This window comes from Callospermophilus lateralis, unplaced genomic scaffold (genome assembly GCF_048772815.1).
Source record: "Callospermophilus lateralis isolate mCalLat2 unplaced genomic scaffold, mCalLat2.hap1 Scaffold_1036, whole genome shotgun sequence".
Taxonomy (NCBI): Eukaryota; Metazoa; Chordata; class Mammalia; order Rodentia; family Sciuridae; genus Callospermophilus; species Callospermophilus lateralis.
This window is the reverse complement of record NW_027510552.1, coordinates 449,545-467,914: the sequence shown is the minus strand read 5'-3', so window position 1 is coordinate 467,914 and position 18,370 is coordinate 449,545. Positions and strand designations below refer to the sequence as shown.

The 18,370-nt window shown below is 41.8% G+C and overlaps 1 pseudogene; it reads right to left on the bottom strand.

The window, feature by feature from the left end:
* Positions 1–2,924: 2,924 nt before the first annotated feature.
* On the bottom strand, positions 2,925–16,075 carry LOC143387539 (single-minded homolog 1-like; annotated as a pseudogene).
* Between the last annotated feature and the right edge of the window lie 2,295 nt (positions 16,076–18,370).

The following is an 18,370-nucleotide window of genomic DNA, read 5'->3' as shown; positions in this document are numbered from 1 at the left end:
GTATAGCTCAGAGGCAAAGTACACTGAGTTCAATCCCCTATACCAAAAATAAACTATATAGATAGATAGATAGATAATATATGTAAATTATATACACATATAAACTCCAAAAGCATAAAGAAAACTAATACACTTATTTTCCTAGAAATTATTTTTCATAGTTTATTTTCAATTTTCTTCATGTTAAATACTAGTATTTTCCATCTGAACTGTTTATGAACAATTACTACTCAAATTAAAATCGAGAAAATATGGATTCAAGAAAATCACTCAGGTCTTTACATGTTATACCTTCCTTTTACTCTCCACACTCTCTGGACTTTCCCCAACATCAACTGCTAATCAGTCTCTATCACCTGCCCTCTTAAAAATGAGAGAAGGCCCTATCATATTTAACACTTCAAAACTTGTAGGCACTCCTAATTTACAAGAAGATTTTCTATGTGAAAGATAATGCTACCAGAATATGTGTGTCTTATTGAAAATCATGAACTGGTCAGTCTTTTTGCTTAGATTGCAGGGGGGGCCAGGGCATGTGGGAGAGGCATTAATGAAGAGCTACAGAAGCTTCACAGAAACTAAGAGGATTTTAGAAAATTCATTATAGTGACTTGTCTCTCCTCTCCAGATTCTTAATATATATTATGGTGAAGAAGATGAAGATGAAGAAGATGAAGAAGATGAAGAAGAAGAAGAGGAGGAGGAGGAGGAGGAGGAGGAGGGAGAGGAGGAAAAAGGGGGGAGGAAGAGGAATTAAAAAGCACTAGGGCAATCACCACTTGCCTCTAAAATCATCATTTTCCTATATGCACTAATCCAGTTGCTCACTAAAAAAAATGGCTACTAAATATTTCTAATCATTACTGCTTTTGTTAAATAATAATCCTAATTTTCTTACACACATATTGACTTCAACAATAAATTTATCCTCAGGAAGTTATAAAAAAAGGGTTTCTTATGAATGTAGTTTCTACCAAAACACCACATCTTCTTCATTTGAATGATGATTATTTAAAATACCCTCCACTTTCATGTCATGAATACTTCCTTCAAAATGTGTGCTATTAAAATGCTTAAATATGGAAACATTTTGTATGTCAAAGTATTTAGAAGTTGGCAGTTTTAAGCACATTGTTTGAGGTGGTGTATTTGAAAAGAATTTACTTTTCATTCTCTAACTTCATAGAGCAGTATTCCTAGAAACAAATGTATGTGGTAGTTTGCTAGTACCATAGAGAATCAATAGCCATCTATTTAATTTGCTAAGACAATGTAAATTAGTAACTTCCAGCCAGATGTGTGATGTACACATCCAACATACTGCAATCTGCTCATTATGAAAATCCTGTCAACAGAGCCACTTGATGACATTTCATCCACAGCAGTTTCTGCATTTACAGCCATAAAAAATTGTTCTAAGCATTTTTATACAAGGAATTGAGGCTGAGACTCATAAAGAGTAATCAATTTCAGCTTGTCATCTTGTAGGCTTGTGTATACATGCTTCTGTGTGTTTATTTCTATTTCTCTCAAAGATACAGAATGTTCAAAAAATAAATGTGTGCCATACTATTTTTTCCTTCCATAAATCATTTATTTGTCCTCATTATATATTTTTTAATCTGATATAAAGTTGATTGTATAATTCTGTAGCTCTGAGGAAATGTGTAAAGAATGAAACAGTCAACAGAAGAAAAAAAAACACTTACCCACTGGAAAAACAAAACAGAATATTTCAAAATGACTCCAAACATAAATTAAGTTTACCCATTGGGAAGTCTAACTTGCATTCAGATCATTTATAGGGGTCTGTGTGACTATATACCCTGCTGTTTGATAAATATTTACTAAAATGAGAGAAATTAAAAGAGTCTTCTTAATTACAAGCTATTATTCTTGAATACTGAAACCTCACCTACACCAGATTCATTTTCTAAGTCTATTGAATTGACTTTTCTTATTAAACAGGGCACCAAGCAAATAGTTTAAATGCAAGCATAATATTTCCAACTACTACATTTTTAATTTGGCAATCCAAAACAATGTGGAATGAATCCAATTCTCACTCATTGGATTCCAAAAAGCACCCCTTAACCCACCACAAAGACAAAACAGCATTTTTACTATCTGGTGTCAACACTCTCAAGTAGAGAACTTCTGAGATCCCCTAAAAATCACAAGAATTTCAATGTCTACCAAAACCAAACCAAAAAACAACAATAACAAAAACAATATTCAACAACTGCGTACACAAAAGGGTTCTTTATTAAGGCTTCAACCCTAAGCAATTCCACTTTCACAAACATTATACAGAACATAACATGCTTTCCTCAGGAGGTGCACACCCCGCCACATGATCAGATTGAAGGGCCACACCAGCAACCAGAAAGGATTATGGTTTCTAATAAGAATAGATTGAAAAGAGGCTGTTGCAGTTGCCCAATGGGTTGCACACGCAGGTGGCACCCAGAGCTTAGCTCCTCACCCATTGAAGTGGTTAGAACCAGGAGGGGTGCCCCACCAAGACCTACAGCTTATGATTGGCTCTCTTGACTTCATGAAAGTTAAAGTCATATCCTTTTGGTCACTTAAGCCCCCTTTGTGGTTCAGGGAAAGAAACACTCTCTCAGAACTCTAACTTTGATTGGAGACTCCAGTTAAAATTAAGAACTTCAAACTCTAGATCTGAAAAAGTGAAACAGATTTCCTGTATTTTAACTATAAATGGCTCTAAACGTTGGATCCTGTCCTCTTTCTCTCTTTTTTCTTTCTGCTGCATTAAGTTTTATTTAATGCAGAGTTCACTTAAAAGGTTAAGAGAAAGAAAAGAAAGCAAATATGGAGTGCAATGGAAGAACCTCTAAATCTTTTTTCTAGAAAAGAACAAGAAAGCCTCTTCAGGAAGATGAAAGTACTCGACCTGACTACTTGGTGGTCAACTGCCCCTTCACCAGCACTGATGGAGAGACAGAGGCAAATGGTGGTGAATCAGTTTGGCCCAGACTTATCCTAAATGCCAGGTGGTGAGAATGCAGACCCCCTGTGGGCCTTAATAACTGCGCCTGGCAGGAGGGAAAAACTACAGGCCAATTCCCAATTGATGGCCCTGTTAAATCAATCAAGACCCTGGGTACTCTTTATAGGCATGCTAGTGCATGGCATGTCTCTGGGTGGATGTCTGCACCTTTAGCAATGGGGGGAACATATAAAGTTGGGAGTTTCCCTGAATTCGCCTAACTATGGAAGAAAGAGTCCGGGGAAATTAAGCTCAAAAAAAACTATATGAAAAGCCCAGATGTGAACTGGGAATTTATCTCAGTGATAGAGCACTTGCTTACATAGCGACCTCAAGGTCCTGGGATCAACCCTAAATAGCAGGAAATTTCTGTAAGAGTCAGGTTAGGAAAGTTAACAGCTTTGGTTTTTGTTCACAACTTCAGTGATGTTTGCAGGTGGTGAAGCATAACAATAGAAGATATTTCAACTAGAAGTGCCTCTTTCACCAGTGCTAGGACGGGTGTAAGGTAGAGAAACAAGATGAGGCCCAGTGTGCCAACTGGCCCTCTCTGGGGCCTCATGCACCACCAGGGCCATTACCAGGATGAGGGTTTCCATCAGTCCGTTTGCGTGTGCTTAGTTTCCCACTCTCCACCACCCTGGGGAGCCGCCAAGGTTGTTTGCATGCAGAGCAGAGTCTTCCTTACACAGGTGGTGAGTGCAGCGCATGTGGAAAGTGTCGCAGCCGTGCACATGGTGGTACAAGGTCTTCTCAATCAGGTCCTGAGGTTCAAATCCCATCAGCTCCACCACCCTGTGGAGAGGATTTTGGGTGGGATGAGTGCCCGGTGCCCTCAACTTCCGACCAAACACAGTCTCAGACCTGGGTGCCGGCCCTCAGTTCGCAGAACCTGGTTAGTCACCTCATCTGCAGAATGAGCTCATTCAGATCAAGGAGAATCTATACCTGGCTAAGAAGGGTTGCCATTACACTAGAAACAGTCCTTTTTGGTCCTGCCCACCCACCTAGAGTCCAGAAAGATGAGCTTCATGCCCAGGCTAGCTAGAAACATGAACATGTTACTGTGCAGCTTGATCTTCATGACAGCGCTAGGAGGCAGTGAGTGACCCACTGGCCACAAGGTCCACATTCTGGTAACAGCCTTCAAAGGGGGACATGTCCAAGCGGTATTGGCAGATCTTCAGGTAGCCACTGCAGTGAATGACCGGTGGCAGAGTGGGAGGGTGGGAGACTCAGCCACACTCAGGAAGAACCCCAGAAAGATGAGGAGGGGGTTGAAACCTGTTGAAACTACTCAGCCAGAAACATTGTCTGGGCCATGCCCTTCTGGGAAGGGGTCCAAAGTGATAGGACCCTAAAGTGTCTCAAGATAGTGACTGCAGGTCAGACTGAACTCACATGGAAGCTTGTAAAAATGAAGACGCCTGGACCTTCACCAACCCTAACGCGTCTTAGGACGTTCAATTGCATTCAACCTGAGAACCACAGCTTTGAGCTGAAGCTCTGATTCTTTACCTCTTTGCAGGTCCAAATCTGGCGCCGGGTTTAAACTCCTAGGAATCCACCAAGGGTTACCCACCACTGCAGAGGTTTTCAGGATTCTTCAGACCCATCTCTGAGAGGCCCCGTGGCTGTGGAATACTAGGCCAGTCAGACCTAGTCTTTAAGCTTCATTCCCAGCAGTTCATACAGTTCGGGGACTAATGGAGCATCTGGACCCGCTGCTCTTTGAAACAAAGGAACTACGTACTATGTAGGGCTCACACAGGACTGGTCCCTGATGTGGAAATGACCCTCAGACGCTGCAGATCCCTTGTGTCCCGCCCCATCCAAAGACACCCAACCGCTGCTGGGTGTCAATCTTTCACCTCAGATACTTACCTTGTAGCCCCGCAGGTGAGGCCAGCAGTCTGCTTGGCTAAGACACACTTCATCCTCAGGAAGAAGGAGCACTCCATCTCGTGCTCTGAGAGAGAGAGGAGCAGAGGGAAGATCAGGACATGAGACATGCGACTGGGCAGTTCCAGCCACGACAAACTTGGAGAAAACCACAAGCTGACCATCATGAGCTTAAGCATGGCAGCAAATGTCTGCCTTACCCTGTACAACGTGAGAGTGGTAGGGTTGGTGGCCAGTGAGCACTGCGGTCATCTCATCATGGTCGGCAGGGTGGATGTATTCATAAATGTTGTTTCCGGTCAGTTCTACCTGTAAAGACGAGAGTATCATCGTCTGTGCAGTAGTAGAATGTCCCGTGAAGAAGCTGAAAGCTTGGTGGTCGTGGGGGGGTCTGTTGGGCCATGAAAACAGGAGCCAGCAACTGGCCCTGAGTTTGATTTCATTTCTGCCCCTTGCTACCTATTGCATCCTACATACACCTCAGCTTCCTTATCTATGAGATAATACAATAACTAGTAGTAGTAGTTGTTGTTGTAGTAGTAGTAGTAGTAGCAGCTCTGGTAAAGATAAGCATATAATCTCTTCCCACATTATCTGGCTTATTGTAAAGCCTCAAAAAAGTAGCAATTGCTTGGGCTTTGGGTGGAAGCTAATGGATAAGGAAAGTCTAGGAATGAGAAGATTCAGACCTGTTTAATGAATCCCTCCATCAGCTGAGAAGTCTCTAGCCCAGAAATGCAGACATAAAATGATTGGGGAAGCCCCACCCCTCCTGCATCCAACTCTGGATGTAAACACTGCAGGTTGGAAATGTAGACCACTCACCTACCTGAGAAAGACCTAGGTAAACTGAGGCTATCTCTGATGTGTAAATGATCTTCCCATCTGGGGTCACCACAAAGATGAAGCCATCCAGGGTCTGGGGAGGCAGAAATAGAGTGAATGGAGAGGCTTCTAGACCATCTGTTGAAATGCAGGGGTGGGGGAAAGCAAAAGTTAGAAACATTCAGTCAGAAATGCAGAGAGATAGAGAAGAGAAAGACTGTTGGGAAACAGGACATAGAACCAGTCACAAGAGCTCCTCTTTTTTTCCATTCATTCCAATGTTGTAAGCATCTGAAGCATGTAGCACACTAGAAGAGATCCAGAGGAAGTTGTGGAAAATGCTCATGCCCCATAGGCTCAGGATTTACCAAAGGTGACAAAGAAAAAGTGTTTGTAATAGACATGCACAAAAATTCTGGAGATAAATCACAGAAATAGATTATGTTCTTGGGGTGATAGTCACTGAAAGAACCAGAGGTTTTCTGTGTCAGGTTTGAAGGGCTCTGTAGGGATGTTGTTATATCATAAAAAGAATAATAGCAGGGTTTGGGAAATATCCAATCCCTACTGCACTGGTCAACATGGACGACCCTACAGTCTGAAATCTATAGAGAAAATAAAGCTGACCAATGGCACTAGAAAGTGTATAGGAAAGGGGGATTTAGGAGATGAGAGAAGGGGAGTCAAAGATGCCTTACAGGGGCTGATGTTTGAGCAGAACTTTGGAAAGGAATGTTGGGCTAGAGAAGGAAAGAAGAGCATCCTAGGCAGAAGGAATAATGTGGCAAAGGCAGGGACTTTGCGGGAGGATGAATCAGATGTATTCTGAAGTGATGTGTTTGGTGTACTATAGGTGTACACCCACAATGAATTTTTGAAATTTGTAATGTCAATTTGAGGAATCTGAAGTTGTTCTTATAGGCATTAGGATTCCAAGAGAGGTTTCCTAAGCAGGAACATAACATACTTAGATGTATTATTATTATTTAAAGAAAGAGTGAGAGAGATTGAGAGATTTGGAGAGAAAGAGAGAGAGTTTTAATATTTATTTTTTTAGTATTTGGCGGACACACCATCTTTGTCTGTATGTGGTGCTGAGGATCGAACCTGGGTCGCATGCATGCCAGGCGAGCGCGCTACTGCTTGAGCCACATCCCCAACCCAAGATGTATTATTTTAATCTTGGAAATGACCTACAGAAGGAAGGAAGAAATTGGGGTGAAGAGATCAGAGCAGATAGCTGCAGTGGAGATGGGTCAAGTCTGAAACTGAGTGATCAAAAAAGATATGAAGAAAGATGAGAATCTAATTTAAAGATGATGCTGGCTGTGAACTTCATGCTAATTGATGGAAGAAAGAGAGTTCAGGTTGACTTTCAGGTTTCAGTAAGGACATTAAGTAGAGGGTGATGCCATTAACCAAGACTGAAATTTGGAGCAACAGTGAATTTTGTACAAGCAGAAGTTTGGGCCAGAGGGCTGGGATTGTGGCCCTGCGGTTGAGCACTGGCCTCGCAGGTGCGAGGCCCTGGGTTTGATCCTCAGCACCATATAAAAACAAATAAATAAAGGTATTGTGCCCAACTAAAAAAAAATTAAATATTTTTTTTAAAAAAGAAGTTTGGGCCAGAGGAATATGCATTTTTGTCTTGGAGATGCTTCATGGACATTACAATTTCCTCTTAAATTTGTCTAGTTGTTAGTAGGAAATAAAGGTCTAGAATTCAGGAGGGGCTCTAGATCTGGATAAAATAGGCAGGGCCATGTGGAGGGAAGAGTTGAAGCAGTGGTGTTGGTTAAAATCACCCAGGAGGCTGTGGAGCATTGAGAGAAGAAACAGTAGAACCTTCTGAAAACTACATCATTTGTGAAAGAGACAGTGGTGGGAAAAATCAAAGAGGAACAGTCAGAGAGGGAGAGAAACCTGGGAAATCAAGCTACTACAGACATTGTAGAAAAAAGGAGAATGTTACCTCTTCAGTGTTACCCCCTTGAAGGTCTTTGCCCAAATGTCACCTTCTTAGTCCCACTTCAATCATCTCCATTTTAAACTGTGACCCCAAAACAGAGCCCTCCTCCATTTTTCTCCACAGTACCTGTCACCTGGCACACTATGCAGTACACCTGTGTGGGTTTCTAAGGCTCCTCTTAGAATGTAAAGTCTATGAGGAAAGGGCTTTCTGATGACATACAATTGACCCTCCTATATTTTAAAAAAAAAAATTTTGTAGTTGTAGATGGACAGAATGCCTTTATTTTGTCTATTTTTATGTGGTGCTGAAGATAGAACCCAGTGCCTCACACATGCTAGGCAAGCGCTCTGCCTCTGAGCTATAGCCCCAGCCCTGAGCCTCCTATTTTCTAGGATGAACAAGTTGAGGGAGGATAAAAAAAATGGGCATCTAATTCTTAATGTCAAATTGTGGTGGGGCCTTTGTAAATGCCTAATGGGTAGAACAGATGACAGACTGCAGGGATGTGGGAGAAAATGGGGAAGGGAGTGAGCCACTGAAATAAGGAATGGAAGTCAATCCTACCAGAAGTTTGGGGGAAAAAAAGAGGAGAGATTGGGCAAGAGCTAGAAGGGGTGAGGGATTGTTTGGGGGTTTCATTATCTTGTTTATATTGCCAGAAGATATTGACTGGGATTATGAAAAGATGCGGGGGGTGGGGGCAGCTGAGAGACATCTGATGAAAGGTGTTGAAATAAGCGCCTTTTCTAGATAAATTCAAAAGTATGGGAGCCAGGCCAGCAAAGAAAAGCTCTTACCCTTTCTTTGTTCAGTGCAACTAAAACCCCTTGTTTCCTGAGGAAAAAGAGTTTGGATACTAGTGGAACAGGAAGGTTGTGGGAACCTGCAGAGAGATTACTGTTCATGCGGGTCCTGGAGGAAGAATTGCAGGCTTCCCTTAAACTTCTTAGGTTCCAAGCTACCACTCCCAGTGGACTTGAATAATAATAAAGAGGGTGTGGGGTAGGGGACAAGTGTCAAACCTAAAAATGCCATCAGGAGTTTTATTATTTAAAATATTTGTTCTGCGACTTGAGCCGGCAACAGGCAGTTTAAAACAGTGTGCACTGCAAACAACAGTGTAATGTGCACCTCACATTGGTTCATCTCGATACCTGGGGGTGTGTATGCGTGTAGCCCAGAGCCTGCGCTGGCCTGAGGTGAGGGGGAGCCAGGGAACTACAAGGAAGAGATGAAGTTATTTGCAGACCCAGCTGGAACCGCAAAGTGTAGGTTAAAGCACAGATGGGCATTTCTACCAGATTCCTGTTATCTCCTTGGGAAATCCTTTATTTCAGATGGTTCTGCAGCTCTGTCTTGGCGGCTTGGCCCTGGGCTTCCAGTACCAGCAACGGAAAGATGAAAAAAATGCCCCCTGCCTTGGTCTCAGCACCCTGATGGAGCTTTGCAGGGTTGTTTTCCAAACCCAAAGCCTTGGTTGCCACTTTGCCTCCCTTTCAGCCTGGTGAGGCTCCATCCGCCCACCCTCATCCAGTTAAGAGCTTTAGTTCTAACTTTGGAGATGCTGTTAGGCTGAGAGAGCCATGTCCATAATGGATCTTTATTTTTTTTTTTTAGTTAGTTTTTAAGAAAGCAGAGGCCCATCCAGTAAACCAGGACCTCAAAGGATGTGAGCCACTGGGAGACGTGGGTCCGTACCTGGAGTAGATGGGAGCCCAGTTCCTGGCCAACGTGGTCCAGGGGGCTGGTCTGACTTGAGTGGCCCCCCGCCTAATGAGTCCTGGGAAGACCTAGAAACAAACTTTAGTATCAGAATCTCAGCCCGAGTGTCAGTTTGGGACTAGTTCGCATTTTTTGTGCTTTGTAACACATTAGTACAAGAGGAAGAACCCCCTGATATTATTTCCCAGTCACCCCCACCCAACCTGCACAGTTGGGAAGAGGTCATGCCAGAGTATAAATTTTGACACCTCCTGGGTTCCGAACAGAAGCCAACCTCTGGCTCTGAGGGAACCGGGCTTCTCGCAAGGACAGACTCTCCTGGAGTGCTCTCCTGGCTAGACCTCAAGGGGCCTCTGCATTAGAGAAGCCCCCGACATCACACACTATCGATCACTTTTGTGTAGTTTCACTAGTTTGTTTAAGGAGAGGAGAGACACTCATTTCTCGCCCAAAGTTTTCATCATCGTCCTTATCAAGAGGCGGAGGATGTCCCCCCACATAGCAAACCTCTGCCCGCAAAGTGGCCCGAAACAACTGGCCAGATTCATCTGGTACCTGGTGTCCTCTCTGATTGGCTGCAGGACTTTCTAGACATTCTCCTCCCCTGGATCTGACTTTAATCCCCTTCGGAAAAAAATCCTTTAGCTTGCAGTTGACTTTCAGTCTGACGCTTACCAGCACCCCTTTGAAATCCTTCATCTTCCTTTTCCCTCAGAGCCCCAGCTTGACCCACCCTAGTCCTGTCCCCTCTGCCTCCAAAAGGGTGTGGGGGGACTTTCCTGAAGTTGGTTACTTTGAGGTGCTAACAATTTCTTAGCAATATTTTTATTGCATTCTTGACATAGAAAGTAATTCCATTCTCTACTTGTCAGGTACCATCTCCTATTAACAAAGACAGTCCATTCATCTCCTCTACATTACAACGTTAAGAACTTTTGAGGCTTTGCCAGTTTTTATGGTGATGCCTAAAACAGCAAACCTTGAAGACTCTCATGGTTGATTTTTTAAATATTAATATTAGTCTACTATATTACCTGTGTATAGAAAGAAATAAAAAGGCAGAAGAAACTTGGGTAGAGCTATGTTAAACGTGTTATAGATAATATTTCTAATGGGGCTGCTTGTGGAATTATATCATCTAGATAGTGAAGTCCTTCCATTCTTACATCATTGTACAAGGTTCAACATGACATCTTTTTTTTTTTTTTTTTTTTTTTTTTTTTTTTTTTTTTTTTAGATGACCTTCTTCTTTAAAATGCACAATGACAAAAACACTCTAAATGTGGCACTGGGAAAAATCGTTCACAATAAAACAAGGTGTTAGGTTTTTTTAAAGCTGCTTCCTAAGAAAGCGATCAAAATCTTGGCAACAAGTAACACTGAACGCCCCTTAAGCTCAAATAGGGTCTTTCTGGGTGTTTGAACATCTAAATAAATCTACCAATTTCCCCACCGCTCTGTAAACACTGATGTCCCCGCTTGCGACGGACTCCTCTCTCTCCCTCTTGCAGATGGAACCCTCCTGACCGGCGGTTGTCTAGATCTGAAATAGAAATCATGTCCATCCTGTCTGTTTCCAGGAGGGAAGATTCCATGCGCTTGTAGAGGATCTCAGTTCCAGTAGAACCGCAGCCTCTGCTGCAGACACCCAGCGGAGACATTCTGGGCTTTCCGCACACCTGACCTGGCACGGGGAATGGGGCAACTGGGACACTGCAGAGAGAATGGGACTCACTGCGCCAACTTCATTGGCCTTGAGCCTTCAGACCTTGACACAGGCGAAATGAACTTGAGACTGTAATATAGTAGCTGTCCCTAGCCTCGCCTGAGCCACAAAGGCACAGTAGTCGCCCACTGTGTGGGGGTACCTGAGGAGGAAAATTTGTTTCTTTGAGGACATTCTTTTAGCATTCTCCGAAGAGAAGGACCATTTCTAAATAATTGGGGTTCTTCTTCCTCACATAAAATTAAAATTTTTATGGGTCAAAGACTGGCAATGAATAACCCACTAAAATCATTAATATTATAAGAGTCTGAACCTCTTTTTTTTTTTTTTTTGAGAAATTCCTGGACCTATAGAGAAATGCAGCAAGAATCCGTGGCTTTGTATTCTGTGTCACCATTTGTCAGGAAAAGTTTCAAGCTGCTGTGATTCCCTAGAACTGAAAAACAACTGTTGTAGAAATCAGGTTTTATACTCTGTAAGTTTAGTATTGTTTTAGCTTCAAGTACGTGATCATTCCTTATTTGAAATCATCACCATAGCTTTTAATACCTGTTTTTTTATATTTTTTTTATGTTGTAATTTTTTGGTAATGATCTGTCTCCTTAAGAAAAAAGTGTTCCCCCCACCCCAGTGGCTAGACCTACAATTTCTAGCAAAAAAATCTGCCTTGCAAATGCTCTACAAAATTTAGTTCTTCACTCCACACTTTAAGTCCACATCAAAACTAGAATCAAATGGAGAAATTCATTGTAGAGCATAAACTGTGCTTAAAGGCTTTTAAATGAGAAAAATTTCTGTAAGAAAATAAACATGGAAACTTAATGCTTAATCATTTCCTTGAGCAGCAAGAAAAACAGTCTTAAATCACGGATGCATGTGGGAAATGGGGGCCTCTTTCTTTTCTTCAGTTCTCTGCTTTAGAAAATATAATACAATTAGGGATTTCAATCTAGAGATGAATATTATAGAAAGGGTCTGTGGAGGTTTGCTTATTCATCTTCTCTTTCCTGAACACTCACTAATTTCAATTGTGATTATTTTTATTTTTGAAAGATGTTTTGACAACAAAATGGCAGGGTGATATTACCAAGACTGAACAGCTATAGACTTGAAAACATATCTGATTCTTTCAAAGTTCATTCCACATACCACTATGCCCAGTATAATTGCATTATAGAAGGATAATTAATATGTATTTATTTTTAGTTGAATTTGTCCTATTTAGCACCCAAACAAGGTCAAGACTTCTCTTTTTTTATCCTGTCTTTCCAGCTTTGATAGCACCTAAGATTTATATATTTCTACATGCCTCAATCTTTCCTTTTCTAGACTATTTAGAAAAGACTATTATCAGTCAGAAGATATGTGCTTTTAATGATTTCACAATAATGTTATCAGAATTTCTTTTTTACTTTACTTTTTTACTATTAAATCTCAAATTCAACATGGGAATCTAATGCTTATTCTTAATTATTTGGAATATCCATATCCCATCCTCTTTTCTCTATCATTTCTCCCTCATTAGTTTATTATTCTCTATTCAGGTAAAATAAGTTTAAAAGCTGAAACATGCCACCAAATAAAAGTTAATAGACTCTTGAGTGAAAAACTATACTTAGCAGGGAAGATTGGAAAGGAAATGACCTATATTTTAATTATTTTTCTCCTTTAAAAAAAAGTATGGGGGAATTTTATTTGTTCATTTAGTTTATAGCTTTTTGCATTGTAGGGTAATATAGATGAATTTGATATGAACAAAAAAAAACAAATTTTACAATATCATTATGCCTATAGCTATGTCACCAGATTTATAATTATTTGAGAATGTCTTACAAAAATCTATGTGTAATGGAATATTTACCATGATAAAATAGCTATCCCTACAACAAAATTTATTGAGGGTCTATTGTGTGCTAGAATGGCTTCAAGACTGATATAAGAAGGATGAATTTAATCTTCAAATTCCATTTAGTCTCACTAAAGAAGACTGCAACCAACTGGGTATGGAGACGCAAGTCAGTGATCCCAGGGACTGAAAGGCTGAGGAAGGAGGATCACAAGTTCCAGGATGAGGACTGGGTGTAGGTTAGTGGTAAAGCTGCCACTGTGTATAGTCACTAGTACAAAAAAAGCCTGCAACCATACAAAGATGAAAAGGACTTGGGATTCCTTCACTGCCTGGGACCTCAGTCTAGTCCTCCCAGCTTCTCTGAGGCAAGAAAGAACCCAAATTGGGCACCCCCTGCAGGTTGTGCCAAATTCTAAGGCTTTTCACTATTTTATTCCTTTGAAAGCTGATATGTTGTTGTTGTTATTTATTGTTGTTTTTCTTTTTTTTTTTTAACGTTTTGAAGGGCCGCATTTGAGTTTTTGAAGCTCATACACTCTCAGAATTAAAACCTCATCCCTAGGATTCAGCTGTTCCTATGACCCTATCTTAACTCATCCGTGGAAGCTGTGGGGGGGAGTTATGAGCTCCACAGTAGCTGGAGAAATCAATGATGTACCAAGAGTTCACACATCCTCCGTCCCCTCCTCCCCATAAACTCACACTCACCCACAGAAGGGAGAGGTGGGAGGGGCTGGGCGGGTCTCTGGAGGAGGAGGGGGGGTTGGCTGCAGAAAGCACAATTGCCCTTTAAAGTAGCCAGAGGGGACTGGCCTTGTCACCAAGGGTATTCCAGTGGGAGACTTCGCCTGCGTTCTCTTAAAAAAATAAAATAAATAACGAGAAGTTGCCTATGGGAATTTACTTTTTGTCCCTCCTATTTACTTATAACGTGATTTATAATTTGTGGAGGTAGGACTTAATTAAACAAGAAAGTTGTTCTCTTACAAAACAAAAACAGTCACCCCCAAACAGTCCCAAGCTCCTTCTGGTGGAGCTTGCCCCTGCCCAGGGTCTGTCCCAAGCAGGCGAGTATCCCTGGCCTGGGCGATTCCCTGGGCTCTCAGTGCCGGCTGATGGCCTCCTGGGAACGCCCACCCGCTGTTCTTCTCCTCCTGAGATCACTAGCATCCCCATAAGCAGCATCATAGGCTGCTTCTGATCAAACAGCCAGCGACATTGGCATTGATAACTGCCGAGTCGGCTAGAAATCATGCAGAAAGGGAACCCACTGAGACCGCAGGGGCTGGCAAATCACTGCTAGTAATCCTGTTAGGAACTGCGCGGTAGCGGAGTTGGCAATAGCTTTATTTTTATCAAGTAGGCGCTCACAGTATAAAAGACAACAAGATCTCTATTTTAAACAGAAGACAGTGTGGTGTAACGATCAGTTTCCCATCAGCAATTCTCAGCACAGTTTGAATGGGAAATGTGGTTTTTAGCATAAAGTTCCTCCTTCTTTCTAAATATTTTTTTTCTTTTAAAAAACTTTACAGATACTTAAAGCTTTGATTCCCCTCCTCCTGTGGTTTCTAGAGACAAATAAGGAGAACTTTTCAAGGAACCACTTTAAGAGGAACACACCATGTAGTTTGAGGGTAGAATTGAACTATAATTTGGAAGTTTTCCTGTAGTGTCCCTGACTAATTTGACGCATATTTTTGCAAGCTTTTGCATCAAGATCAAGCAAAGTGAAACTCCAAATCCAATAATGACTATTTCCTTGCCCACCACTATTTCTTTAAAACAACAAATGCCAAACATTCAAAATAATGATTCAACATAAACTTTCAGAGGTCAAATAAGAAGTTTTGTTTGTAAATTAACAGGTTTTTTTTTTCTGCTAGATTTTTGTTTGCTTGACTAGTAATCTCTCCTTTACTTTTTCAAATCTTCTTCTTGTAGTAAAAACATATTTAAAATATTTTGTAAACCTGATTTAATTTGATTGAGTAAATGGGTAAATGGAAGAGAGAAGTGTCCTTTCCCTAGTGAGTATAAACAGTTTTTTACAGCACAGTGTTATATGAAGGCTGCTCTGCCTCACATAGTGAATGTCGATGAACTAAGTATAAGTTTTAAATCATGCCAACGACTCAACTACTCTAATTTCCCAGACTTCTAAAACAATTTTCCCAGGATCCATTGGCCAACCTGCCACCCAGAAAATATTTTCTAAGTGGGCTACCCATCTTAGTCCAATCTGATATATTTTGAAACTAGATTAGAATCTTACAGATAATATAAAGGCCAGAGTTGAAAATCACTAAGTTCCAGAATTAGTTTCCTAATTTGAGAATATCTTGAAAATGCAGAACAAATTTACTATAGGCAGCCAAGGGACTGGGTCAATTCAGGATGTATTTGTATGAATATACCTTCTCACTTGCAGAACCAGAGACATATAGAGGAATTATTATCTGATTTAGTTACACATAAGTAGATCTATCCATATCTAGCAAATATGCAGAATCTAGCAGTGTTCCTGCTTTCTACTGGATATAATTCAAACAAGTGGAATAAAAAAGAAGGTCATGTTTGGATTAGTAGTACTTTCAATTGAGCCCAGTATCTGAATTGCTGACAAAAGCACTGTTGGGCTGCTTCCCAACCAGACACATCAAATGGACTGAACATGAAGTATTAATGGGGAAGTAGAGGGAGCTAGGAAAAGGAATAGCAATCTTGAATTTATAGAGGACCTGAATCAAGTAGTTAGGCTAAAATTCCCTTTGCATAGCATACAAATGTAGTAAATATGGGTGTACCTCCCTCACTGGGGTAGGCTCATTGTCTGGCAAGTTCCTACCCCCTTTGCTTTGAAATTCCTTCTAGTAAAAGTCACTTACCTTCTGGGAACACCACTCTCATTTTGAGATAGCTGGTTGTGAGTCTGATTATGGATGTTTTGTACAGCTGTGAGGTGATAGCTGAGGGCAAAGTCAGTAAGTTAGTCAGTTCATAAAACTCACTGTTTTTCTTCTCCCTCCTAGTCCGGGCAGCATTTTTGGACTTCTCTTTCATTGTGTCTCATTCCTCCTTTCTTCTTACAACGTGAGCTCTACAGATTCATCCAAAACCAAAAATTAGTTTTCAATTAGATATCATACTTGGCAAAAATATAAGACATACTTTAAATGATGAGGCTGAAGTCTGCACCAGGGAATGTAGTGCTGGGAGTAAAAGGACAGCGCAGAGAACAGAAAATATTTTCTTTGAAAAAGTGTACGATAGGAAAGTTGCTGATCCACGGCAATTTGGGCAATCCTGAGATTTCAAGGTCTTAAATGCTGTTGGACAATTGAGGAACCAGCCTTTTCTTCTACTCAACGCTGCGAACCCCGTTCCTTGGAAAATCGGCGTAAGAATCCCCGATGCTTGTTCTTCAGTCCTATCGCATCCCAGTCGACTCTGAGTTTCTTTATGCAGAATACGAATCCCAGGTAACTCTTTCAGATCACTGCGAAGAAAACAGCATCAGAGCGTAAGAGATCTGTGGCTCCGCCATCACATCCTTGCTCCATTTCCGAGAAACCGCTGTGAAAGGGCCTCGGCGTGCCTCGGCTTTCCTAGCCAGGATCAGTCATTTTTGTTTGCTTTTTTAAGATACAAAGAAAGGAGCAGCGAGACTGAGAACCCTGCAAATAACGCTCGCCTTCCCTCACCCATGTCAGCCAATTCTCCAGCCCACTGGGAACCTGCCCAAAAAACAAAATACATATTTTTGAAGACCCTCAGAAGATCTTCAGCCTTGGGTCTCTGCACTGCGCAAGCGTCCCAGGAAAGCAGGTTTCCGCCAGTCAGAATTCCTCCACAGCTCTGCGGGCGAATGCCTTCCAGGCCCGACCTTGGCAAACCTGGAGCTAGGTTACCTCTCCAACGTGGGTCTCAAGTATGAGGGCTTCTCAAAAAGTGGCACTTACTCATCAAGCCCCTCAGGGCTCCAAATGGGAAGAGACCCAGGACTCTCTGCCTAGCAGGGGTGGTAACACTCGGGGTACCGGAGCGCCAGGTTAACAGGTGGCACACTCACCTACAGCCCCTTCACAGGCACGGGGGGGGGGGGTGGAGGGGGGAGGAGGGGATGGAGAGGGGGTAGAGGGAGGCGTCCCAGCCTAACCTCCCCGGCCCCAAAGCTGTGACGCCCCTGGGCGGGCCTAGGGTGTCTTCTGCTTTACCTACCTTCAGTCCTTGAGGGCTGCAAAGGGTGCAAAGACACCCACCTCTTAATTGTACTCATGCTTACAGTCCAACTGAACAACTCTGCCGGCCTCTCCGCTTCCCACTAGCAGAGAGATATGGAGCATGTGAGAGACCCTGGTTCAATCCCTAGCACTGCAATCAATCAATCAATCAATCAATCAATAAAGCAAGCCAACATATGTAATATATGTGCACATTAACATTACTCTATCACCCTATTAAATGTTAATAGAGTGTCCTGATCAAGAATCTACAAGCAGTTGGCATCTGAGACTTCTCATCAGGAATTAGCACACCAAGAGCTTCAAATATTCCTATCTGAATCAGCACCAGAAGTTTTATTCATTAACACAAGAAGTATTAAAAATAAATTTTCTTTTGTGGAATGATGTGAAGTTGGCAGGATATTTACTCTGCCCCAGCATCTTTACTCTGGCATGGCTGAGGTACTATTACCTGTTTAGCCCAGAAGCCTAATGCCTCCTGGGTATCATCTTGAGGTTAGGACTCAATTCAGTTCCATTTCATGTCTGCTTACTGACTGGAAGACTCTTTCATCTGATCCAACTTTCACCTGGTAATAACAGGGTCCAGTTTGTTTCTGAATAAACCTTTCATGCAAGATGCTGTCAGGGTGCCTATAATGACAGAAAACAGGGCTACAGCTGAGTTCGAACACTTGAATGCGTGACAGTTTTGTATCTGCTTGTTTGCTTGGAAAAATCAAACTGGAGCCTCATTTTTTGTTGTTTCCAATCAGTAATTATGTCAGGAAGAACTGCTAGTCCTCTCCCTATCCAGACTATTAGGACATATGTCCATCAAACACAACCCATGAATTGTGAACAATCAAATTTACTTAGATTATCTTGAGAGATAGTAGTTATTTATTGCTTTTTGCAAAGTATCCTCAAACTACAGTTTGGACAATAAGCCTTGATTCTCTCACAGAATCAATATCTGGGATTCATAAGTGGCTGGAGCATGGGAAGGTCCTGGCTTAGAGTCAGGTGGCTGCAGCCATGTCCACAGTCACCTGAAGGTTTTAATTTGGTGTAGAGATGCTTCCAAGGCAGACCACTCTAAGGCCTAGCAGGATGGTGCTGTTGGAGGCAG